Source organism: Podarcis vaucheri (assembly GCF_965113315.1).
Source record: "Podarcis vaucheri genome assembly, chromosome: 3".
NCBI lineage: Eukaryota > Metazoa > Chordata > Lepidosauria > Squamata > Lacertidae > Podarcis > Podarcis vaucheri.
The window spans coordinates 68,498,026-68,524,385 of record NC_138761.1 but is presented as its reverse complement, the minus strand read 5'-3'; the positions used below and the strand labels follow the sequence as shown (position 1 = coordinate 68,524,385).

General features: G+C 42.7%; 1 long non-coding RNA gene across 1 annotated transcript; it reads right to left on the bottom strand.

The window, feature by feature from the left end:
- Positions 1 to 865: 865 nt before the first annotated feature.
- On the bottom strand, positions 866 to 25,615 carry LOC309528608. The gene is made up of 3 exons (XR_014217838.1): positions 25,295 to 25,615; positions 5,277 to 5,381; positions 866 to 2,452 (listed from the first exon to the last, which is right to left on the bottom strand). It is a non-coding gene; the product is annotated as an uncharacterized lncRNA (long non-coding RNA).
- Between the last annotated feature and the right edge of the window lie 745 nt (positions 25,616 to 26,360).

Here is a 26,360-nt window from a genome sequence, read left to right as displayed (position 1 = left end):
TTACCATATGTTCTGGTTCCTTTCTCTGGAAAAATCACTCTATTTTGTCCCTATATTTTATCTTTTTGTGCGTTGCTATCGTCATCATTCTTCCCAAGGTCTCTAGAAGGTAAATTGTGAAGGAATGGCTGCTTCTTGTCCCTAGCAAATATGCATGTCTGTGAACAATAAGACAGCATGAAGTGCACAGCCTCCCATTTCACACACTGCACCTGTTGGGATCAATTTTAAGCCACTGATGATATATTGTGCGACTTTTCTGTTTTCCTAGTATATATTTAATCCCAAGGATGACCACCCTCCTGATTTTTAAATCAGGCACTGTGCAAAATAAATAAATATTGGTGCAACAGATGGAATAAAAAGCATTATATGGTGGAGGGATCTCAGGCTTCAATGTGATGGGATGCTAAAAAACAATTTCCTGTCTCCATCCACAATATGTTCCATCCACAGTTTGTCTACACAGGAGGTTCACTTATCTTGGCTGCCTGTTGACAGCCTCAGAGCAAGCAAGCAGGCAGGCAATGGAGTCCAGCCAGCCAGTCCTTGATGTTGGGAATGGACAGACAAGTGGGAGGCCAGGTGGGCAGGCAGGCACTATGAGCCTTACTGCCATGCAGGCCCAGCAGCGCCCGCTGTTGCCACTGCTGCCTCCCAAGGTAAGGTGCTGGCCTCACATTCACCTTGGGCCACTAAGGCTGGGGGCATCCTCATTCCAGGCCCCTGTGGGGCAGTGTGAGGAGGCACTTCTCTTTGGGGAAGGGGGAGAGGCAGCTCAGAGACCAGGGGCAGCAGCAGCTGCCCGGAGGACTCCCAAGGAGAGAAGAGAGGGAAGAGGAGGCTGAGGGTGTTCAAAAAAGGGTGAGGGGCTGCCTGAGCCACAGTGGCACCACAGGAATAATGTAGTTGGTCAAGGGAGCGGTGGACTCAAAAATGTTCAAAACCTCTGTCCTAAGACTCCAAACTGGATCTCATCACTTAATCTGAAACTCCTGTTTTTAAATCTTACTACAAACCAAAGCCCCTTCCTTCTTATTCATGTGGGTACCAAAAATACTGCCAGACACTGCCTTGAATGTACAGCAAGGGACCATGCGACTCCGGGTAGAAAGCTGGGGCACAGGTGGTTTTTTTCATCACTCTTTCCTGTTGAAGGTCATGGCCCCGGAAGAGAGAGGAAAATACTGGGAGTAAACAACTTGTTGTGCAGGAGGTGTTGTCAGGAATGATTTGGCTATAGTGGTTGGCAGGAATGTGTTAAGAGTCTTGCAAACCTAGGAGAGGTAGTCAATGCAGAAGACAGAATCAGGATTCAAGATGACCTTAACTGACTGTGGGCCAAAACTAACAAAATTATTTTCAATAGGGACAAATGTAAGATTCTACACTTAGGTGGGAAGAACCAACTGCACAAATATAAGGTGGAGGACACCTGGTTTGCTAGTAGTACAGGTGAAAAGGATGTAGAGGTTTTGGTAGACCACAAACTTAACATGAGTCAACAGTGTGATGCGGCAGCAAAAAAGCTAATGTTATTCTAGGCTGCATCAACAAAAATATAGTGTCATTGGAAGTCATAGTACTGCTCTATTCTGCTTCTGACAGACCGCACTCAAGAATGCTATGTCCAAGCTGGAATATGTGCAGAGGGGGGCGACCAAGATATTCAAGGGTCTGGAAACCAAGGGAGAGAATTATGTTGTTTAATCTGGTAAAGAGGAGACTGAGAAGAGATATGATAAGCTAGCCATCTTCAAATATCTAAAGAGCTGTCTTATGGAAGATGCAGACAGCTTGTTTTCTCCTGCTTCAGAGGGTAGGACCCAAACCAATGGCTTTAAGCTACAAGAAAGGAGATGCCAACTTTCTGATGGCAAGAGCTGTTTGACAGTGAAGGACTCCCTTCAGTGGAGGTTTATAAGCAAAGGTTGGATGGCTGTCATGGATGCTTTTACTGAGCTTCCTGCATGGCAGGAGGTTGAGCTAAATGACTCTCAGCACCCTTTCCAACGCTATGATTCCATGATTTTAATAGCTGAATTCAAATTATAAAAATCATTCTAAATCCTAACCTCTACAATCAAGCAAACCTCCACCTAATTTTTCCAATAAAACTAGACAATGCTGACCTTCAGTACAGCATCAAAACAGAGAAAGCAAATGTAGATTTAATACACTGCAGAATTTAGCATAGCTGCAATAAAAAGCCTTCAGCGCCAGTTGACTAAACTGATTTGATGTTTTGGAATTTCAAGCAAAACTCAGTCCTGCACAGCTTGTGACTTTTCCAATTGAATGGTACTCACCTGCCATGTTTGGTGGCTTTCAAGGTGCTTGAGAAAGCAGCTTTTTTTGCCAAAATATGGCAGTTGTAAAGTACTTGGTCTTGGACTGAAGCCCACACGAAGCTTAAAGACAGGAGGAGCTGTGGGGCAGCAGACCTGAAATACTGAGTTGAAAAAGGATCCAGGTAACAGGAAAATTAACAGGAAGCCTGGAGGCAGGGTGTCTCAGGAAGTGAGCCAAGGCAGTGATGAACTTCAGGTTCCTGTTGCTAAGAAACAGGAATCTGAGGGCTAAACTTCATGCCTACCTGGCTGCTTTCTGCAGTAAACAGTACCTTTTGGAGGCAAATAACGAGGGAGGGTGGAATAAAAGTAGGCGACTTAAGAACACTATTCTAGAAACATGAGCAACATCACAGGCAGCTGGGCCATTTGAGAGAGCAAGGTGGAAGAGGTTGAGAGCTAAGAAAACACTACCATATTTGTTTCTTTATGAGTTGACAGATTTCAAATATTCTTATAAATAAAATAAAGACAGGAATGAAAAAGATGGTGAGTTGAAGAAAGAAGGGCCAATCAGGGGGAAGTGTAGAAAAAACTCACAAGAGATCTAGGGTCAGGGGAAGTGGTACATTTTAGGCAGGCAGAGAAATTGTGGCAGATAACTAGAGTCCTGGGTAATAAAGGATGCTAGCCTAGACATTTCTCTGATAACTAGTCTTCCATGTTCATAATTTCATTGTTGCATGACAGAGCATTTAGCCACGTGGACCCTTCTCTGCCCAAAGTGGTGTTCGTAAAAACCAGGTTTATGGCCTTAGTGAAAACTAGGCATCAAGGTCTGTATTGAGAAAGTATAATCTTTATAATAACGTAGGGGTTGACAACCTTTTTGGGGCTGTGTGCACATTTGCTAACTGGAGAAACTGTCATGGGTATAACCAATGTCATTGGCTACAATAGAAGGCTTCTTTTGAGCCTTATTACAGCAGGCAGAAGGGAACCTGTGGGCATCGGGGCAAATCCTGGCATAAAGAAACATTTATATCGAAAAGGAAAGAAGCAAGGAGATCAATTTCCCAAACTGAACAACACAATTCATAACCATGGGAAGCAAAATAAACCTCAGACTTGGCTGCTAGGCTCTTTCTGTAGGACAGGAAAACAACAAGCTTTCTACATCATTCTGTCTGCACGCTCTTGCTAAATTCCAACTTATTATGGTCCAGAAAAAAAATGTTGGCAGCCTGATTTCTGACTCTTAACCCCAGAGTGCACTTCCTTCTGTCAGCTCACTTCAAAATCCTAAACACTAAAAACTGGGGAAGACGGCAATATAGCCAACATTGCTTTTTAGTTACATAATTGAATCCCACACTATCTAACATAAAAGAAATTATACACATGTGTACTTTCAGATTAATGCATTCCATACTTCATTTTACCCTGATGTGCTTTTATACTGGTAACTCTGACGGCGCCGCACACACCAAAAAGTCTGCAAATTGATGCTGTCACCAAAAGATGATAGACTGATTCAATTAACCAATAAGTCATTTTAAGAGTGCTGCTGGGAGTTACTTACTAAGGCCATACACAGCTTAGTCTCTCTTCAAGAGTTTGCATTCTGTCATTCTGCTTCATTATTCTTACAGTTTCATTAATAAACCTTTGGAAAACATCCTCTTCTCTTTTTTAAATTTTTTTTAAATTCAAAATTAAAACAAAACATATTATCCAGAAACATATCATCCTTATTTTTTTCCCCATTTTTCCTCCCTCCCCCACCCTCCCACACAACCCCACCCCACCCCCGCTTCCTTCAGTTCCAGTCTTTGATTTCTCTGAGAATGCTGTTTTCTGCATGTTACAAAGTTGTATAGATCCTCAAACTATTTAGCTGATTACTATCAATAAAAAGTTTGTGAATGTTTATTCAAAGCCAGCCAAGGAGTCCAGTTGGAAAACATCCTCTTCTCAGAGGATAGCAGAGTCTGCGCAAATCTGCTTCTCATTTGCTACAGTGCTGCTTTGCACCTTGCACGAAGCAGAGGTTCGAGAAGAATATGCCCACTTCTGAGAACTTCCTCAGAATCTGACACAACTTGAATCCAAGGCAAAACAAGCTAGTCCCCAAACTCCAGAACCGCCTCAGAAGAGTAATTTATTTTTTTATGGCCCAATTTCATACATTTTTGTACCTCCCTCAAGCTCGCTATGTGGTTACATTTACTCCTTCATACTAATAGATAAGATCTCTTTGTATAACACAGTAGGAAAGAGTGCGAAATATAAACACCATGGAGGTACGGGTGGTAAATCAATCTCTAAGGATATATTAAACTGGAAATTAATTTGCAATTTTTAAATTGCTAATCTGAGATTTCTCAAATTTGTTCATTTGTTTTTTTAAAATTGAAAACTTAATAAAAATTAATTGGCAAAATAAATAAATATTACTCCTTCATACATATGCTAAAGGTTGTGCATTTCAGGCCAAAAGGAGGAGAAAGAGGCCGCAGAGAGTGGATGCTGCTTTGTGATTGACAATTCTAGGGAATGCCCTTACCAGGCTCTCTATTTTACTCTCAATAGCATTGTTTTTAGGAGGGATGTAGAAGGAACATATCAGAAACTCCTCTCTGCAGGCTGACTGCGTCTGTCTGGCAGTGGGGCAGCACTCTGTGGCTTCCAAGTATAGTTTGAGAACCGCAACTAACTTGGGAGACCAGAAAGCAGTTCGGCTGAAACCAAACTGCACAATCCGGACTACCTTGCAAATGGTTCCCTATTTTTCAGCCAGCCCCTCTGCTGCCAGACAAAGGTTATTATTTATTTTATATATCTATTAACGTTATATCCTACCCTTCCTCCCAAGGAAGTCTAAATAAACATTTTCAAGTTATCTGCAATATCCCCTGGCGGCTACAGGCTTGATGGTGGTTGTAACATGCCCATGTTTATAAGAATATAAAAAGCAGCACTTACAAAGGCCTTATTGCTTCCTCTGGGTGTGACTCCGACAGCTTCTAGTTGTATGTTCAGAAAACTGCTTCCAGTGGATTCAGTGCACTTCTGACCCATGTAATGGCTCTGGGTACACAAGACAAAACAAGAGGAAGGGCTTGAAACAGCTGTGCTCTCCAGAGCCTCCAAGACAAACCTGTGCTTCAGTTTCTAGGTCTTGATCTTGTGACCTTAGGGCAAGTCCTCAAATTACCAGCTTCTTAATACTAAGGCCACATTCACACCATGCATTTAAAACACGAGGGTGACACTTTGAACAGTCACGGTTTCCTCCAAAGTACAGTCATACCTCATGTTACGTTTGCTTCAGGTTATGTTCCTTCAGGTTATGTCCCACGGCGACCTGGAAGTACTGGAAAGGGTTACTTCCGGGTTTCGCCGCTCACGCATGTGCAGAAGCGCAAAAATGACATCACGTGCATGCGCAGAAGCACTGAATCGCAACCCGCATGTGCGCAGATGCGCCGCTGTGGGTTGTGCTCTTTTCATGTTGCGAATGAGCCTCCGGAACAGATCCCGTTCGCAACCAGAGGTACCACTGTATAGGGACCATAAACACTAGGATTTTTCTGCATCAAAGTTAGCAAAACAATAGATGGTGGCATTCCTCTTGTACTAGGGTCAGGATCTTGCATTAAACAGATAAATGTCAGGACTTTAAAACTGGATTACCGGCTCCCTTTCTGGTCCAGGCCCAGCAAATTATTTATTTATTATTTGGTTTTAAAGGGTTTGCATTCACTTTCAATAAAATTTGCAGTTTACAAAAAATTCCAAACAAGTTGACAACAAATTAGAAACATACAAAAATATATTAAAACCATAAAATTCAATTGGAGTGTCATACAAACAAGCCCAGCTTGTGGGGGCGGGGGGAAGATCAAATTGAATTTAAATATTATGGCTATTTTTGAAGCCTCATTTCTCAGGATCTGTAACCGATATATGAACTTGTTCCTTACTTCATAATTATAAAAAAAATATGATACAGATGACAAGTAGAAGGACTCTGCTAGTTGTGTGTTCCTCATTTGAGTAGCAAAATGTTAAACTGTTAACATGTAGGCTGATACATGAACAGATTGTTATTACAAGGCAGAAATGGTTCTATGAGGAGTAAACTGGAACAATGTGATTCAGAGTATCTGAAGTCAGGCTTTTGGGGCCAGACAAAATACATCTGGAATACAATCAATACAATTTATATCATATTTTCCTAGTACAGCAGCTAATAGCAGCATTGTAGAATAATCTTGATTAGGGAAATGACTTAGTGGGAAACAGTTGAGCCCAAAGAGATTAGCAGCCCTGCAACTGTTTTGAACTATAAATGGATCTTCCATATATAGATTAGCCTACCCCTGTGTTAGAACAGAGTTGTCACTGAATTCTAATAAAGTGAGGGAATGAGGCAGTTTAAAGCATAACATGGGCATAGCAGGAGAGAGTACTAAAACACGTGTATATTCCTCCCTCCTGTTATCTCCAACCATTTTTTTCCTGGTGGGCCTCCCTCCAAGACTGGAGGTAACTCTGAACTTCTTTGGGAGGTATCCCCCCCCCCGAATTAATAGCCATTAATTTGTGAAGCTTAAAGAACACAGGGCAAATACATTAATAAGGCAGTTGCCATCAGCAAGAAATTAAAAATTCCCTTTCAAGCACACCACCATCAACTGCAAGCTTAGTGTTGTATCAAAACACATGAGTGTATTGCTGAAATGCCAGAAAGTGGGGGGGGGGGACTCCGCATGGGAAATATGTCACAGACCAGCGGCTGTCTAGTTGCAGGCACATTCGCATCAGGATAATAATGCTACTGCTGACAGATTTTTTGACATATTTGGAGCAAGTGAAAGGTTTTAGACAATGGGAGAAGAAACTACTCTCTATTCATTTGGGTTCTTTCGCTTGGGGAATGAGTATAAAACAATTCCCTCATCGTATGCAATGGGAAAGTGTTTTAATGTCAATTAGATCCCAAGAAGGTCCCAAACAAATCCAAGTTCTTTCTGCTCCCCCCCCCTTTCATTTCCTTTTTTTCTCTTTCCTTTTTACATCCAGACTGGTCTACCTAAGGGAGAGACTGATGTGCTACTCTGTTATTTGCAAGAGAACTTACTGAGCTTGTTAGCCTTCATCCAAGGTATTATGCATTCACATACCGGCTCAAAACTTCCACTACTTCCTTGGCATCAGTTAAATGGGAAAGTTAGAACTGCATGCCATCCATATTTTGAAGACAGCTAACTCCCAAAACCCAGGATAAATTCTCCTAGCAGTGTGTTTATATGTTAAACAGCATGAGGAACAAGATAGTATACTGAGTGTCACTCTGGATCACCAGAAGTCCCCTGGCAGCATCTTTTGGAATCAACTAGAGCAGGAGGTCAGCAAACTTTTTCAGCAGGGGGCTGGTCCACTGTCCCTCAAACCTTGTGGACTATGGGTGGTGTGTTTTTTTTTGGGGGGGATGAACGAATTCCTATGCCCCGCAAATAACCCAGAGATGCATTTTAAATAAAAGGGCACATTCTACTCATGTAAAAGCACACTGATTCTCGGACTGTCTGTGGGCTGGATTTAGAAGGCAATTGGGCCAGATCCAGCCCCCGGGCCTTAGTCTGCCTATCCATGAACTAGAGATCTAGGATGAGTGCCCCCCCACCCCAAACTGGCCCTGTATTGCATCTTTCTCACTGCAGCACCAGTGCTATGGAACCCTAGACCCTCATCATTTTAATGTTTGAGCAGCTAATGCTACTGTTCCCACCCAGCTTTAGTGTCATTTAACCTTTTGTCTCCTTGTTTTTATGCTTACTTGTTTTACCTTGTTCTTGGTTTTAATTTAAGAAATCGATTTTAGCAAATTATTTTAAACTTCTTTATATACTATGTTGAGTATACCACGTTTATAAAGAAAACCGGGTATACAGTACAGTACTTTTATAAAATAAAGTATATCCAGTTCCTCTTGTCTCTGCACTGTTTTAGCTCCTTAATAACTGGGAGAAACAAAGCAAAGGAGAAGCATAAAGCAATAATGAAATTTACAAACTAGCTGAATCGATGTTCATTTTACTTAAACAATAGATTGAAAATGTGGGTTAGCAAGGGGTGGGTAGCGGCCGTAGGTGTGAAATCAGCTTGTGTATTTGTTTCATAATGAATTAAAACTTGAAACCAATGGGCCCCATTCAGTTCATTTTCTATTCATTACTCAATTAATTGTATCAATAACAAATGGGCACCAATGCTGTTTGTTTTCGTTATACCATGCAGTGCTTATTTCAAGCTGGGGTCTCTGCTTTGTTTTAGTTGTAGTGGAGCTAATTTCAGTGGTAGCTCCCTGACAGCAGCCATGTTATTTTTCCAGATGCCCTAGACATTGCACTTGCTCTGGTACATTAAAACTAGAAAAATAAAGCTAGGAAAGAAAAAAAGAAACAAATGGAACAAAAGTGCATGTATGTAGTGAAATGAATGTACAGTAATGTTAATGTATAAGGAACCAAAATGAAGCCCCCTTACAAATGAGCAATGAAATGAATGAAGTTTTTAATAATAAAAAGGAATGAAATAATCTTGTATATCACTACTTCTCCCTAAGCCTTAACAGGTGCCAGCAAAGTTAATTGAACAAGCTGCAAAATGTTGATCAGCTTCAGTTGAAATTATTTCTTTACAGACGTTCATGGCATCTTCAACAGTAATGACTATATATCAGAGGAATTGCAACCTGCCTTAGCTGGCAAGTTCTTCTATTTAACCTGTAAATTGATGCATAAACAAGTTTATGGAAAAGCCCAAGTGTCCAATTCTTGTCCCATAAAAGAGAGCTGAGTCTTCAGAAGGCTCCTAAATCTTTCTGCCACTTGGGGAAATGGCAACCTTACCACAGAAGCAAAGGTAACTAAGATTAATGGGAAGAGAAGAAAAGTGGGGGGGAGCAAGCCCATTTTACAAAAGAAAAGAAACTGAGAAGAAGCTAACAGTTGTATTTTAATGTTTGTGCAGGGCCATAGCTAGCCAGTTCTTCACACCTATATTGGCTCATAATTCAACTGCCCTCCCGTTCTGTTTCCATCTGGGAATCAGCATTGTGTGGCCATTTGAGGATGGCTGTGGAAATATTCCACAGCCAGTGTGGTGTAGTGGTTAAGAGCGGTAGTCACGTAATCTGGGAAACCGGGTTCGTGTCTCCGCTCCTCCACATGCAGCTGCTGGGTGACCTTGGGCCAGTCACACTTCTGTGAAGTCTCTCAGCCCCACTCACCTCACAGAGTGTTTGTTGTGGGGGAGGAAGGGAAAGGAAAATGTTAGCCGCTTTGAGACTCCTGAAGGGGAGTGAAAGGTGGGATATCAAATCCAAACTCTTCTTCTTCTTCTTCCTGCTGAAATTCTAAATTCTCAGGTCATTCAGCTCATAGCTCTTGCAAACACACACATATACACACACCAGCTGGCATGTTTGTCTCCTTCCCTGCCAACAGTGTTCAACAGCTGAGTGTACTTTACTGTCAGTTGATGCTTATGCACTGAGGCTACAGGGACACAGTGCTCCCATGGAAAGTGCCAGGAGTTTTTTTAAAAAATAAAAATAAAAAATATATTTTAAAATCCTCAAAAATCTCAAAGCTGCCTACTCTTTCCTGTCCCTGCCCCCATTTAATACCTCTTTTTGAACTGAGAGAAAAACTCCTGGAGACATTTATCCCAATTGTCTGTTCTCTGGGTAATCAGCTCCCTGCACCAGTCAGCTGATCCTAATCCAAAAGTATTACTATGGTAACAAGGTCCTTCCCATGTGTCTCTCTGGGCAGAAAAGCCATGTGAAATTTGAATATTAGGATGGCTGCCTATTCTGCAGTTTCCCACTTCTCCCTGTTGTTGTTATAACAGCCATCCAGCCAGCAGGCCCATGCAGGATGTGGGGCAGCCAAGGACACTTGCCCTGGGTCACAGAGGGCTAAACTGGCTGGGGGACCTGCCAGAGACCAGCTGCTTTTTTGTTTGAGTGCATAACTTTATTTTTTTAAAAAAAACTCCCAACCTGGTCTTCAGACAAGCTCTGCATAGACCTGCCAGCCACAACATCAGACTAGGTACGACTGCTTGAAGAATAGCCCTCCTGGTCTCTAATAGGGTCATCCGAATCATACATCTGTTCTGAGCACGCTCAGAGTTCTTTCCTTGTAGTCCACATCTCATGTTCTGGTAATCAGAGAAGCAACAGGGCATGTTTCTTATCTTGAGGAGCTTTTGTTGTTTCATTGTATTTGTTTTGTGACTGAGAGAGAGAGATTGCACGCAAGCAGCAATGGACACTGTGTGAATCTCTTTCTGTGATAAGTATCTACTTTTATTTAATCGTTTTGCCTTTATTTTCTTCTGAATTGGGGAATTAGGAAGAGAAATGGTGGACCTTGTGTATGTGTTGCAACAAACTCTACTATATCAACCACTTCCCTGCATTCACTCATTAAAAGCTACAGCAGCAGCTGGTTTGGGCAGGGCAGGTACGTTTTCCATGCAAACCATGTGCTCTACAACTGAGCTACAGCTCCTCTCCAAGTGTAAAAAGGAGATTATGGGGGGAAATGACAATATACTAGGTCTGCATATCATGGTAATGTTCAAAAGATGCCAAGCAGGAGACTCGTATGTGGTGCCAGTTTCATCAATATAACACTTAAGGTTCATGTTCCTCAATTAAGGCTGTATCTTTATCAAACCTTCCCTACTGACTCGCAGCCACTTTGACCATAAAAAAGGGGAAGAAAAAGTGAAGCCAATGTACCACAACTAATAGCAGCACATGAAAGTACAGGCAATTGCATTTTTCATTATTACTTTTGGGTCACCTCCAACTTAAAAGATTCCCAGTGAATATCCTTTGCCAAGTCTGGAATGAATGGATCATTCCACAATCATAACGAGAGAGAGAACCAGAGAATGACAATCAGAGCCCTCAAACTGCTTAGAAAACAAATATGTGGGTCGCTGTTGGGAAGATTTAATGGCAAAGAACTAACACCGATTCTTCTTCCCCTCTCACCATCGTAACTGCTCTCATGCAGCATGTATGGCTGATTACCACGTTGTCATTTTAAATGAAGTTGAAAACATGCTGACAACTCAGTAATGTTTTCCTTTCAGCTCTACAAATGCTGCAGCAACTGATTACAACTGGATTGTAAGTACCTAACAAGAGCATTACAAAAAGAAAAAGACTAATGAGGAGAGAGGAAGTGGGGGAAATGGGGTGGGGGGAGAATTGCAACACAAAAATAAATTAAATTAATGAAAAGAGAAGAGGAAAAAGAAGCCATTTAAGTAGTGTTCATTATGCTATAATTTAGAGCTACAATGGCAGTAAAAAAAACAATTCTGTAATGTATTCTCTTTATGGTTTCATGTCCCAATTTGTAAATTGTCTTTCTGCCTCCATTCTTCTCTCTCTGGGGGCAAAATGGATGCCTGAACTACTCCAAGCCATGATTACAATGTGAAACAGAAGCAGCCACACACACTCTCCCTCCTGCCCCATCAAAAGAAGAGGTCTTCCTCACATGTGGGAATATTTGACATTATTTTGAATGTGCCCCTTAGAAGGTGGTGAAAAGGAGATGTGCAAATGACTTCTGCTTCTACCGCCATTCTTCTAGTATAAAGTGGAAATGAGGAATTTGTGCATGTTTCACCACTCCTTGTAATGCATAAAGTGGGCTTCGGCAAACATTTTGCAGACCTTCAAATGTAAAAATTAGATGATACCAGTGTCGGCTATGACTTGAGGTTAAAAATGAAAAACAAAATCTAAATTAAACCCATCTGTGATGCCATGAAGGTATTTCCGGCACAAATGGCTGATTAGAGGAGTTAAGTGCAGGAATGCTAATTAACTGGCATAATTACATCTCTTGTTTTTAAAGGGAAACGGTGGTGCTTTTGTGAGAGCAAATTGTGCTTTAATTATGGTAGAATCCTATTTGCGAAAAGTGAGAGTTATTCTCCACACCTCAGGGGTTCTCAAACTAATATATCAGTTCTGTTTGGGCCTCCCTAATTGTAATTAAGGACTTGTCCAGACAATCCCGATTGTTGAGCTCAGGCGCATCAGCTTCCTGTAGTTTAGGTATGTGGCGTGTGTCTCACAGCCCCCAGTGGTTTCCTGCTGGTCTGCCTCCTGCTGTTTTATTCAGTTTGCAAGCCTAGATGTGCTCCTTGCCCATGAGCTGGCTTCCCATGCTCCTAATTCATGCTACAGTTGCCTGCATGTGTCCAAGCAAAACAATGACAGACACTTTATTTGATGGTGCTTGTCTCATCTCAGTCCCAGGAGGAACAGATCAAAGGAGCAAGGAAGCAAGGTCACATATGCTGCTTGCATGTTTAAGAATCCCACGGGAGAAATGCTACAGAAAGAGACAAATGCCCATTGGTCTAGTGCAGGAACAGCCTACTGGCTGCCTTCAGGCATCATTCAATCTGCAAGATGAAGGCTGCCATTTTTGCCCTTTCAAATGATGATTTCACTCCCCGCCCCCTATGTTTTAAAAATGTGTTTGGTAGCTCCTGAAAAGAGAAATAAATGGCAACACTAATATAGTTCTATATCCACAACACACTTTTCACAAATCCTACCAAAATGTTGGGCTATAAACAAGTAAAGAAAATGGAAGCCTCGTGGTGTTGCTGTTGCACCAGAACCAACAACCAGTGCTTTCTCAGTTACTACAGTTTTCAGGCACGGATTCAGAGCTTCTATAACTGATATGCGTTCCTATTCCACATTGAACTTGCTGCACTAGAGTCAGTAGCTAATTTCTTAGAGAACTGCAGGAAAGGATGAAAATACAAGAATGACCTGATTAATGTCATTTGTTCAAAAGTGGGGGGGAGGGGAAACCCACATTACTGAGTTTTAAATATTCAGACTGATCCTTGGGAAGTGTAGTTACATCAGAAAGCTAAATGTTTTCCTACAGCTGAAGCAATCTAATTGGGGAATTAGAATTCAGAGTATGTGCAAAGTCCTATTACGTTGCTATTTGCAATATAAATCTTAACACAATTTTTACTACCCTACTCAAAGCCCTGTAAATAACCACTTTAAAACCTGCATCTCAGGTAAATGCCATTAATTCCCCAGAGACACAATACAGTCACATTATTTCAGTTTTTATTGTGTCTTTATTATTCAGCTGTGTGGAGCTTGATCCTTGTGTAAACATTAGATTTCATTGTCTATAGTTGTCCTCAGCAAAAGCAGTTTTAGCTACAAATAACCCAAAGTATCTATTCTGCTCAAACACTTTCCTGCAGCCTCGATGGTTATTTCTTAGGTTCTACAAAGGGGAAAACAGAAGCACTAAGAATTCTGTATAGGAAGGAATCCCCATAAGGTGTAGAGGGTTCATTTTCCACATCCTCTCCAGCCATTGTATGCAGACACTGGACCAGGACTATGCCCTTAAACACTGTAGGTGCCAAGCACACACTGCTAATATCTGCACCTAGCTTGCTCCATCTATTCAGTAAGCTGCCACTCAGAGTTCATCTTCCTTGACTGATCATAATGCAGAAGCTTTGACAGGTTAAGGAAAGTGCGTACAGACCTCTCATTGCCCATGAGGAGCGGGTGCACTGACATTGGTCCATCAAGCCAAGTACATGTTAGGATTTTACGCAAGCCGATGCTGGCTAGTGTGATTAGTATAAATCACATGAGATGGCTGAGAAGAGTGTGGGAATGGAAGACTGTCTTATCTCTTCCGTCTGAGAATGTTCTTGGACTGTACTTTCGCTTTTGCTATTTGTTTGTTTTCCTGCCAGAGTTTGGAGGACACAGACGTGATTATGGACTCTCTGTATATATTGTGAATAAAACGTAGTTTAGATCTACAGATGTTTCTATCTTCTTGCTGCGTGGTGCCAGAAGACTTGTGTGCACTTTTCATTTGAGAAGTGTCGCAGAGGGGCACTCTGGAGTGAAGGGACATGCCATTCCAGAGACGTGCCTACTGGGAGATGTTCGGAGGTACTGCGGGTCTGCTGTCCCCCCAGGAGCGTTAACCCTCAACAGTACAGTCTACTGCAATTCTCCAAGTTTCAGGATGGAATGTTTCCTAATCTTGCCACAAGAGATTCCAAGGATTGCATCTGGGACCTCCCCAACAAGAAAACCATTTGCACCTGCAGCAGCTGCACCTTTTACTTGCCTAATGGGGTGGAGCTTCCTGACAGGTGGGACACTGTGGCTTATCAGGATGGAAAGAGACAAGATGGTCAGGGAGATGGCACCAGGAGAGCCAATCTGGCACTGCTGCCAGTGTGTTTCTAGTGTGCCAGCTTCCCTCCTGCCACCTTACCCCTCCTCCTCTCAGTATGCAACAGCGCCCCACCTTCCAGTGAGCTAGCATAGCAGCTCTGCTCCACTTTCCTGCTGTAGGTTCCAGTATCGTTCTTTGGCAAATGCTTCCTTATGTGGTATACTGTGTGGTGTCTGTGTGGCGTAGAGGTCAGTGTGTTGGACTAGGACAGGGGAGTGCAAACCCCCGTTTAGCCTGACCGTAGGTCAGGAATCAGCTTTCAGCCTAACCTACCTCACAAGGTAATTTTGAGGATAAAATGTGGAATAGGACCATGTCTGTTGCCTTGAGTTCTTCAAAAAAGGGGGAGGATATGATCTAAATATATATAAATCAATTCCCTCCTCTGCCTTCCACCTCCTGGCTTGCTGTGGAAATTCTATGCATGTGACAGTGTATTTGGTCTATGTAGCCTTTGGTGGGGATTAGAATCCCCTTGAAATACTACAAGTGCTTTGCAGAAGCATTCTTTGAATCAGCCACCCCACTTCTCCTTTAAACATCAGAGCCAGCAGACAGATGGCACCGGGGAGAGAGGGGACTCCCCCATCCTCTTGCCCCCTGCTTTCTCTTTCTCCCCAAGTTTTAAAAAATAAAGTGGGTGGCTGCTTCAAATAGAAGTTTTGCAAAGGACCTTAAAACAGCCTGCCAGGGGCCCAAAGAAGAGCAAGGGGACTGCCTTGAAGCCTTTGCAAGTCTCCCCAGTCTCCCCTTTTAATCCACCAAGATGGTAAATTTAAAGGGGGGGTGGAGACTTGCAAAGCCATGCAAGGGGTTTTGATAAATGAGCGACCCTACCCACCTGCCAATCATGTGACACCATAGTGACACTGTTATGTACTGAGTTGAATAGGATCCCAAATGCAGCAGTCTGATTGGTCCTAGAACAATAGGATTCAGAATGCAGCAGTCTGATTGGTCCTAGAACAATAGGACCCAGAATGCAGCAGTCTGATTGGTCCACAGGAGCCACCCAATCCAGCTCCAGGTGGAAGTGAATCCACAACCTGATTGGCCTACAGGAGAATCCTGGAATTAGCCAATCACGTGGGGCCCATTGTGTAAATAATGTCTATAAAGCAGACATTCTGGGGGAACTTCCATTCCTCCTCACCACTATGAGCTGAATAAAGAGCATGAAATCCACTCTCGACTCCGAGTATATTTCAGACACCATGTAATTGACAGCCCCATCTACTTGTCAAATTTGGCCTCCAAGGCCACAATCGCATGGAGCCAAAAAGTTTCCCCATGCATGTCTTAAAGCAAGAAGTAAGTGTTCTAGCCTGAGCAAGAAGGAAACACCTTTGCCACTAGCGTTCAAGAAAAACCCTGAAAAGACTGGAAGATGCTAGAATAAGTAATTTAAAAGTTGTCTTGCCCATAACTATAGGATGCCTATGTCACCAGTGGGCTCTTTCAAGCACTGGGAAATGATCATATTGTGCTTTATTGTGTCAACATCAACAATTGTGTCCACACTTAAGAGATATACTTCACTTTATATCACAGAAGACTGAAAATCTATTTCTATCAGTACCTGTGTACACTGTCTGAATTTTTTGATGAATTCCTATCTTGATCCCATCAAAAGACCTTAATCCTGGTCTACAGAGGGTTTGCATAAAAGCTAGAAGTACCTTATCTGTCTTCCTTCTGCCTTTCTTCAGCACACACAGGTAGCAGAAGAGTGGAAAAAAAACACTGTGGAAGAGCAATAAAGGATTGTTTTGCCACAGTACTGGATATCAGAAAATGAAACATTTTAACTCATAAATGAAGCATCCCCACCACCAAAGAACACCTCTGGATTCTTCAAATCTTGTGACACAGAACTCAAGCCCTGCTTGAACTATTTCATAATCTGTTCAGCAGATCTTTTTTTCAAACAAATGCCATTCAAATGGGAGCCTAAGAGCACACCCATTTATAGGATTAAAGCAAGGGTGCTGGCCCATCATCCTACATTGCCCAAAATTTTTTCTCAGGAAAACTATTTGCTGACCAAGACTTTATACATTCATGATTATCCCTATAAAACAGGAGTAGCCAACCAGATGTGATTGGACCACACCTCTCAACAGCCCCAGCCAAAATGGTCAACGGTCATTAGCCTTTTCCCAAAATTTTGAATTAGAGCACAGTTTGAACTGAGACTGGTGCCCTCATGGTGATGCTTTCCTGGGAAGAGAGTGTCTAGGCATCCATGTTTGGGTAGCCTCCAGCTTAGGTTACTGCTGTGTGTTATGTGTAGGACTGTCTTTGAAGACTACTCCAAAGCTTCAGTTAATCCAAAATACAGCAGCAAGCTAACTATCTGGGAGCAGTTCAACGGAACACCTCTTCCTAGTCTTGGGGCAACTTCACAGGCTACCATTAACTGCCTCACATTGGAAGCCTTTCTGGAGATGCTCTCAGCTTTAGAGGTTAGACTGGTGGCAACAGAGCAAAGGTGTTCTTGACTGTGATGCCACATTTGCAAAACACTGTCTGTTCAAAGAGGATCCTAGAATCATAGAGTTGGAAGAAGCTCCGAGGGTCATCTAGACCAAACTCCTGACATGCAGGAATTTCAACCAAATCATACAAGACAGTTTGGAAAGCTCAGTTGGTTAGAGTGTGGTGCTGATAATACCAAGGTTGCAGGTTTGGTTTCCAGACCCTTGATCATCTTGGTCTCCCTCCTCGGCATGTGTTCCAGCTTATCAATATGCTTCTTAAATTGTGGTGCCCAGAATTGGACTCTATACTCCAGATGTGGTTTGATCAAGGCAGGTTAGAGGACAACTATGATTTCCATTGATCTAGACACTATACTTGTATTGATGCAGCCTAGAATAGCATTAGCTTTTTTAATGCTGCATCACACTGTTTTCTCATGTTAAGCTTGTGATTTACTAAGACCCCAAGATCCTTTTCACATATACTACTGGCAAACCACATGTCCCTTGTCTTATATTTGTGCAGCTGGTTTTTCCTGCCTAAGTGAATAACCGTACATTTGTCCCTATTGAATTAATTCTGTTAGTTTGAGCCCAGTTCTATAATAATATGTTAAGGTCATAGTGAATTCTGATTATGCCTTCAGTGGCATTGTCTACCCCTCCCCACCTGGTGTCATTTACAAATCTGATGAGCTTCCCCTCAGTTCCTTCATACAAGTTGTTTATAAAGACGATGAACAACAATGGGCTCAGGACAGAACCCGGGAGCACCCCACTTGTCACTTTTTTCCAGGATGACAAGGAACCGTTAGTAAGCACTCTTTGGGTTCGGTCAGCCAACCAGCTACAAATCCACCTGGCGATTATCTCACCCCTCCCACTTTTTAACCAGCTTCTCCACATGAATATCATGGGGGACTTTGTCAAAAGCCTTACTGAAATCAATATATACCCTGATCCACCAAGCTTGTAACTCTATCAAAAAAAGACATGAGATTCATCTGGCATGACTTGTTTTTAAGAAACCCATGCTGGATCACAGCATCCTTTTCTAAATGCTCACAGACCGACTGTTCATCAGGTGCCAAATCTAATCTGAGAGTATGTAAGGGCAATTGAAGAGTGGGACCTACATTTTAGAAATAAGTGTCCTTTCAGTACCAGCTGAATGCATTTTTATGTTCCCAGGCCTTTTTAAATGTCATATAATTGCTTTTATTCTTCTGCTGTGGTGTTTTTATGCTCTTGCTTCTGCTGCTTTTGTATATTTTGCTATTTTTGGGAGGTATTGTTCTAATTGTTGTTGTTTTTATTGGCTCTTCTCTACCCACCCTGAGAGCATTATTGCTGAAAAACTGTATATACATTTTAATAAATTACAAAATACACAGTCAGGACTGGGTAAAAGAGTGTGCATATTAACAACTCCAATTTTGATGGATTAATAATTTCATATACATATATCCCCTAAGAGAAGGCACACAAGTCTTTTTATTAGTGATAGTCTGCTACAAAGTATACCTGCAAACAAGGAAACATGCTAGAAGGCATCAACACTATTAATTTTAGCAGAATTCAAAGCACCTGGATGTTACTGAGGTAGCTCAGTACCTTTTGAAATAAATAAAATGGAGCACATAAGTCTTTGTGATTTACCAGCACCACCTATTGGCAAAATATAACATTAAAAAGGGAGTTCCTTTTAAGAGTTTCCTTACCAAAGTGTATCTGTAAATGTTACAGATTTTATCTAGATTCACTCTGTTGGTCCTTGTTCTATACCAGATCTGTTCAGCCAGTCCTTTTAGAATGGCCCCGAAAACCTCCCCACTCTCCAAGAGGCCTTTGAAATGTATTTAAAAGCCATTGCTTTGAATCAACCACACTTTGCTTGCCTCTTTAGGCAGCCCCCCCTTCCCTTCCTTCTCCCTTTCTATCACTTGATGTGTCAAACTGTAGATTATGGGTGCCTCAGAGCAGGGGACCCATCCTCTTGTACTCTGTAAAGAGCCAGTCTGATGGTACTCTGTAATATAATTTCTAGACATATGTTAATAATAAAACAATAATATTTAAATATTTAAAGTAAGTATTTTTAAAATTAAAAAAATCATTGGGATGAGGATGACCACAGCCAAAATGATGAGTAGCGGGGGGGGGGGGAATGATAGAGGTATAAATTTCTCATGGTGGAGAGAAAGTGAATAGAAAGTCATTTTTCTCATTCTCTCTTTATATTAGAATTCAGGCCACACATGAAGCTGAGTGTTAGAACACCCAGGATGGACAAAATAACATGTTTTTTTCACACAGTACAAGCTATGGAATTCGCTCCCAACTTGGATAGCTTTAAAAAAGAGTTAGGGGAATTCCTGAAGGGTAAGGCTCCTAGCCACGGTGACTATGTTCTGCCTTCAGTGTTGGAGACAGTGTGCCAATTACTGGGAATCACAAGTGGGGAGAGTGTGTGGTTCTGTTTGGGTCCTGCTCATGGGCTTCCCATAGGCAACTGGTTGGCCACTGTGGGAACAGGATGAGCTTTCGGTCTGCTCCAACAGGGCTTTTCTTATGTACTAAATATGCTCATGTCTCATTGGGAGTTAGAGCAGTGGATTGGCACATCTGGATTGTTGTTATCATTGTTGTTTGGTTGGCCACTGTGAGAACAGGATGCTGGCCTAGATCGGCCATTGGCTACATCCAGCACGCTCTGCTTATGTTCCTACTTCTGCAGAACTCAGGCTCCCTGCAACATGCCGCTACTTCCCTTTTTGTTTTCTGTGGTCCCATTTCAGTCCCATTTCTGTTGGTGCTCAGCACTTGTATTCACTCTTAGAGAGATAGTTCATGTGATCAAAAAAAGAATCAAGCAGGTGCATTTATGAAATAAGCTAATGTTACGGAAGAGACTTCATTATTGTAGCATTTCTTATACTAACAAGCATACACAAGAGGGAGCTCCAGGACTGATGAGAACTTCACTGAATCAAACTGGATTTTAAATCTGAACAAAATAACCCGCACTTCATTTTTCCCCACCTGGAAAACAATAAGGGCAATACGAAATACATGGAATGAGAATGAGTAGGGAAAGGCAGATTGAGGATTCTATCACTGATTGGTTTGATGAAAGGACAACCTTTGCAGCTGTCTTTGAAACATATTTGTAACTTTCTTATGACTGTGTCTTTGTTTCATGGGCCTACACGGTTGAAGTAAGCTGGAGTAAAACTGATAATAAAAATGCTTATTAACTAGCCTTTGTTTCAAGAAATTGTAAGAGAAAGCAACTGTGTTTATTCCAAGTCAACTATTTAGGCAAATTGTATAGTTGATGGCTTGATTCAGGAAATAAAAAGCACATTTGGGCACATCTCTTTGGTGCAGGAAATAATACATTTCAGAAGGGCAAGGGCACATATTTTCAACTTAGTTGTAATTCTAAGTGGTACAGGGTTGCATTAACAGGATTTCCAGGTGCTGATATACCCTTGTTATTTCATTTTTTATTTTGTTATTTATCTATCACCATGCGAACACTACAGAAAGGTAAGTCAGGAAAGCAATGCAGAGTTAGTCGTTAAAATGACACGAAAGATTATTTTTGACCAGGATGCTCTTGTCTAGTAGTTCTCATTGGCTAGAAGCAAGTTCATGTTCTGTTATGGAAACTTAGAAAACATATATTCTGCTTACATTCCAGCTTTCTGCAGCCATATACCTACATAACCAAAAGCCAGATCCCAACATTCCATCACACTCCAGCATGACCAAGTCCACACATGCCTATGCAGATATGAGCAGATTTATGTCTTAACAGATGAGGTCACATGGGACGGGGGGAAATTAAGCACCCACCCCAATGGTATGTCTGAGTATGCCCTTTATCTAAAAACCTATATGTTGTTTGCCATAGAGAATAAAGAAAGGGGTTCTTTATAAATGCTTCATGAGCTTCTGAACCATACAAGAATCTTCACCAAGCATGGGCATTCAGATCAAAGCGATCTTTATTTTCACCTATTCATGCTCCCAGGCTGGCCACCTGCTTTGGTTGCTCTGAGAACAAAGAAGGTCTGTGGTGGGCCATTAGGTTAACTAGATTAAAGTTAATTTTGCCTAGCCCAGCAATGTCATGATGATTCTGGCTACTAACAAATTTAAGATTGTTTGTACGTGTGGCTTAGTGGTTAGAGTGTCAGGCTAGGACCTTGGAGATCAAAGTTCAAATCTCTGCTCAGCCAGGAATCTCACTGAGTGACTTTGGGCCGGTTGCCGCCTCCTAGTCTAAGCTACTTCACAGGGTTGTTTTTTTGTAAGAGTAAAACAGATGGGAAGGGCCATGTATGCCACAAACTTACAAATAAACCAAACTTGCAAATAAAACAGCATAATAAAAAACCATGTGGACATTATTGTGGTGTTGTGGTGTGCAAATAAATGTGTATGTGTAAGAATGTCAAAGATTAAACTAACACATTCTTGCAGGAACAAAACCAACTATTTGAAGGTTATTTAATAGTTTAGGTGTTGGAACTCATTCTTGTACCCTTGAGCTAAATTTCTGATGATGAAGAGACAATGAGAAGGTTCTCAGAAACAGAGTGCAGATCTTGAAGCAGCTTCATATGGGCTATTTTCTCCTGTGTACCCTGCAGTTTTCTCATTGCATGCTGTGACTAGTTAGAATCATAAATTGACATGGCCTTTGCTTGCTATTAAAATATATATTGCTGCACACACACACACTCCCCAGGAGATTCCAGAACATTAATGGAACTTTAAAGGTTTACAGTAGTGTGTTGCAATGCTCCCACCCCCCTCCACTAGCGGACATTTCTTTATGAGAGAAGCAGAGGAGATGAAGGAGAAGTAAGTGGCACATTGTGTGCCATGAAAGTTCCAGTGCTAACCTGAATTTGGAAATCAAAACCAGGAAGCACCTTCAGCACCCTTTCATTTTAAGGGTTCACTGAACATATTCTTGGATTCTGTGTTTCCCACACTGTTCTTACACTATAGCGAACACCACTCAATATATGGTTAAAGAGAGCCGCTCGTAGTCTGGTGTAGTTGTCACTAGGGTAGCCTGCTTCAGGCTGGTGCCTTCCAGATGTCATGGGCTGTGACTCCCATCAATGCCAGGCAGCATGGCCTGTAGGTCAGGGCTCATGAAAGCAGTAGTCCATCTGCAGGGCACCATGCTTTTGAAAGTGTCTCCAGGGAGAACACTAACGCCACAGGAACTGATGGGATTCTCCCCCCCCACACACACACACACACTGGCCCCATCTCCAACATCTGTAAATTCAGCTGAACTCTCTGCAGAACTTGTGGAAGCTCTACACATGCGCAAGCTGTCCACAGAGCCTTTATCCATGTGGTGTGTATCCCACAAATAGAAGCCTATGCGAATAAAGTTTGTGCGACAATAGAAATTCCTCTGAACTTCTGTTTGTTCAGAGGAACTTCTTTGCTGCAATCACTGCTGCCCAGTCACTTGTCCTCAGTGCAGCCCTCTGCTCAGAGGGAGAGAGCAAGGTGGACAGAAGATGCTCTTCCTTCTTGCTCCTATCAATACTCACTCGTCGCTTAGGTAGAGGGGACAAGTGAAGATGCAGTGACTGCAAGGAGAAGGTAACGCAGGGGCAGGACCCCTGTTAGGGAGTGGTCCTTGCCAGGCGCCCAACAATTCAGGCTCCGTGCTAGTACTGTCTATGTTCGCTTCTCCCCTTCAGTTGCTTTTTCACTCTGCGTGGTTGCTTGCTGGCTCAGGGTGTCCAATTTAGATAGCCTTGGAAAAGCCAGTAAAAGGCTTCCCCTAAGCCAGTGGTCCCCAATTGAGAGTCCACAGACCCAACCAGGGGGTCCATGGCACCATTCACATAACAAAAACTACCAGAGAGAAATGAAAATTTTAAAAAGTAGGGGGTCCATGGCTTGGCTTTTGAAAGTCACAGGGTCCGGATTACTTAGCTAACTGGGAACCACTGCCCCAGGCAACTCTTTCAGAACAGCATAGATTAGTGCCCCTCCCAAACTGAAAAAGACTTATCTGAGGGCTTTAAAAAGCCACATAGGTTTATAAGCTGTTGTGCAGGATTGCGAGTTTGTGACAATCTGTGTGACGAGCAGTTTGTAAATGTCTAGTCTGAGAAGGAAGAAATGGGGTCAGTTATTGCAACAGGCAGTGCCAGCCCCAAGGTGGCATCAGGATGAGCCCCTAGCCCAGAACACAAGCTCAGAGTTAAGCAAGATGCTATGGCAAGCATGCACTGCCCCAACCTGAGGCCACCGGTCGAATCAAAACTAGCAATTTCCTTCAGGGAAGGGCTGCAGAGCACATACTGGGCATTCAGAAGGTCTCAGGTCGGTTACTGACCTCTTCAGGTAAGGCTGGGGGAAATCCCTGCCTGAAGTCCTGGAGTGCTGCTACCAGTCAGTGGAGGCAGCACTGAGCCAGATGGAACAGTGTTCTGACTCACTTTAAAGGCAGCTTCTAGTGTCCCACCCCACCCCACCTGCACCTGCAGTGTCTGCGACTGATGTCACCAGGAACCACATTCCATGCAGCTGGCCAACCAAAGCAAGTTTAGAGGAAAGTGATTATTTAATTCCTCAGAACTGTTTCCTTTAATCAGTGAAAGAATCTGAACAGCCTGGAGCATCATGACAGAGGGGATGGAACTAGACTTGCCGCAAGAGTAAACGTCGCGGTTTCTGCATATTTCATACTTTGTGTAATATTATTTTGACTAAGTAGTATAGCAGCAGAGAGGGTGTTTAAGGGGTGCTTAGAGTCTGATCCCCACGTCAAGCAATTTCGCCTATGCTCAGGGAGCGGAGCATAACCCCCCACATAAGTGAGGGGGGGTGCCTGTATTGGCTAAAGTTATTGCATAATTGTAGGGACAGCCCAATGGCTGCAGCTTTCAAACTCTTCATACTGACTTATCTGCTGAGGAACCACCACTCTGCATATTCAGAGGACTCTGGCATCATGTTCTAGGGTTGCCAAGTCTGCCTTCAGCCTAAAGTGTTAGCAGTTTAGCTGCCTTCACAGGTTCTTCTGGGGAAGAACTAAAAATCTCAGGCTGAGTGCACAGAATCAAGGGAATGGAATTGAGAGCATATTGCTTTTAATTTTGTCCTTTCTACATCAAGATCTGCCTTAGCAGTCAGGCTATGATCCCTTTCTCATCTGACTCCACTATCTAAACCATGAACAGGTCCTGCCCTCCCATGAGGCGAGGAGATGAGGCAGCCACCTCAGGCATCAGATCTGGCCTCCTCCATGGCTACCCACCAGTGCAGCCGCTGTTTCCACACCCATCTGCCGCTGCTGCCTGCCTTAAGCCCAGCTGCCACCTATGTCTTAACTCCCGGATGAGTCTCAGGGTGTGGGGCCTGTCTGACAACTCACTGAAGCCACATGTAAACAAGTGCAACCTAGTACATATCCAAAACTACTATGTGTTTGTGCACTGATTAGCGTAGGTGGTTAGGTTGTCTATCAGGGAAGCTTATCTGCTATTCTTGATCATCTCCTTGAGGAATCTCTGCTGGTTTTCTAATGCTCTCAGAACTCCCCAGATGATTTTTTGAAACCGCCGATTAAGTATTCTGAACCAGAAGTGGTTAATCCAGAGCCAAATCGAAATAAACTCAACTTTTATTGTCTGAATAGGGCCCTTCGCCAAACAGGGCGGTCCTGAGAGTCAGCATACTGCTTACTTCAAAACTGGCTCTTTAGATAATGTAGCAACAAAATCTAAACACTGTCAACAGTCCTGTGCATTCCAAGCATGTAAACCCTATACTCTCCTAGATTTGGTTTCCCTAAGGCAGCAGCTGAAACTGCTCAAGTTTCTCTAGACTCCACAATAACAATGCCCTCCTGTCTACAGCAAGGCTTTCTTTTCTGAATGGGGATCAAAGAGACTATGTCAATTCTTTCTGTTGATACACAGATTAAATAAGATCAGCAGCAGGGTAAGCTTAATGTGTGGGCCACCACAAGTAAATTCAGGAAACGAGGAATGTGCAGCAGACCACAACTTAGTGTACTAATGTATTGCATGGGTTCAGGAGTGAGAATAATAGAGAGTCTCTGGTTTCAAGAGGAAATCCCACAGCCAAATACATCTGTATTGACACCTACCTCAAGAGAAATAGCAGTTCAGGAAATGGGCTTGTTAGGGGGTGGGCATCTTGAAAAATGAGTAAATAGCCACATTCTTGTTTTCCTTCTTCATGCTTCTCAACAGGATTTCCTTCTTCCATCACGAGGAACTCTTTGGTTCAGTAGCAGGAATAATTTCCTCTTTCTTACTTGAAAGAGAAGCCAAAACAGAGATCAGGAGCTTGGGACAGAGACAGCACTTTAGTCAGGAAGAGGAGGAAGATTACTAATGACAAGCTGCTGTTATTTATTTGCACTCCTCTTTATCTACGAATAGTATTAGAGAACATAGCTTCCAGAATTACACACACGTTAGCACATTAGCATCTGCAATTCCTTATTATAGTTATGTCTGAACCTATACTAGTCAAGACAATCGTGGTCATTTCCAAAGGAGCTACAGGCTCCCTATGTCACATTCAGAATTCACTTATCTCATTTTGCCAGATGGAATATACCCATTTACTTATTTTTTAAAAAAAAAACATTGATAAACCACTTAATATTCCCCCAAACCACTTATGCTTAAGCCAGTGTGGTGCTGAGACCTGAGAGACCTCAAACTGGATGACCTTGGGCCAGCCACCACCTCTCAGCTTCACCTAACACACAGGGTTGTTTGTGAGCATAAAATGGCGGGGGGGGGGGGAGAGAGACAGGGAGAACTGTGCATACCAGCTTGAGCTCTTTGGAGGAAAGGTTGGCTATAAATGTAATATTGTTGCATACCACCCCAACGTCCAAGTAGTATGAGATTCCTGGAATTCCAGGCACTTACCTGTCATGAACTAGCACGATGACGGGGGCAAGGAAGAGGATCCTGGTGAGGGGTGTAGCCAGGACTGGGGCACATGGAGGCAAGCAGGGGATGGGGAAGGAAGCATTCACAGGGTGATGGAGGAGGCAAGGGATGGGGTCGGTGCACAGGAACCAGGGCAGCAGGACCCAGAGCCAGAGGGGCCCCTGTCTCCACAAACACAGCGGGCTCTGAGGCATAGGGAGCAGCAGGAGTGGTGCTTTAGGAGGCTGAGGCAGGCAAGGGCCC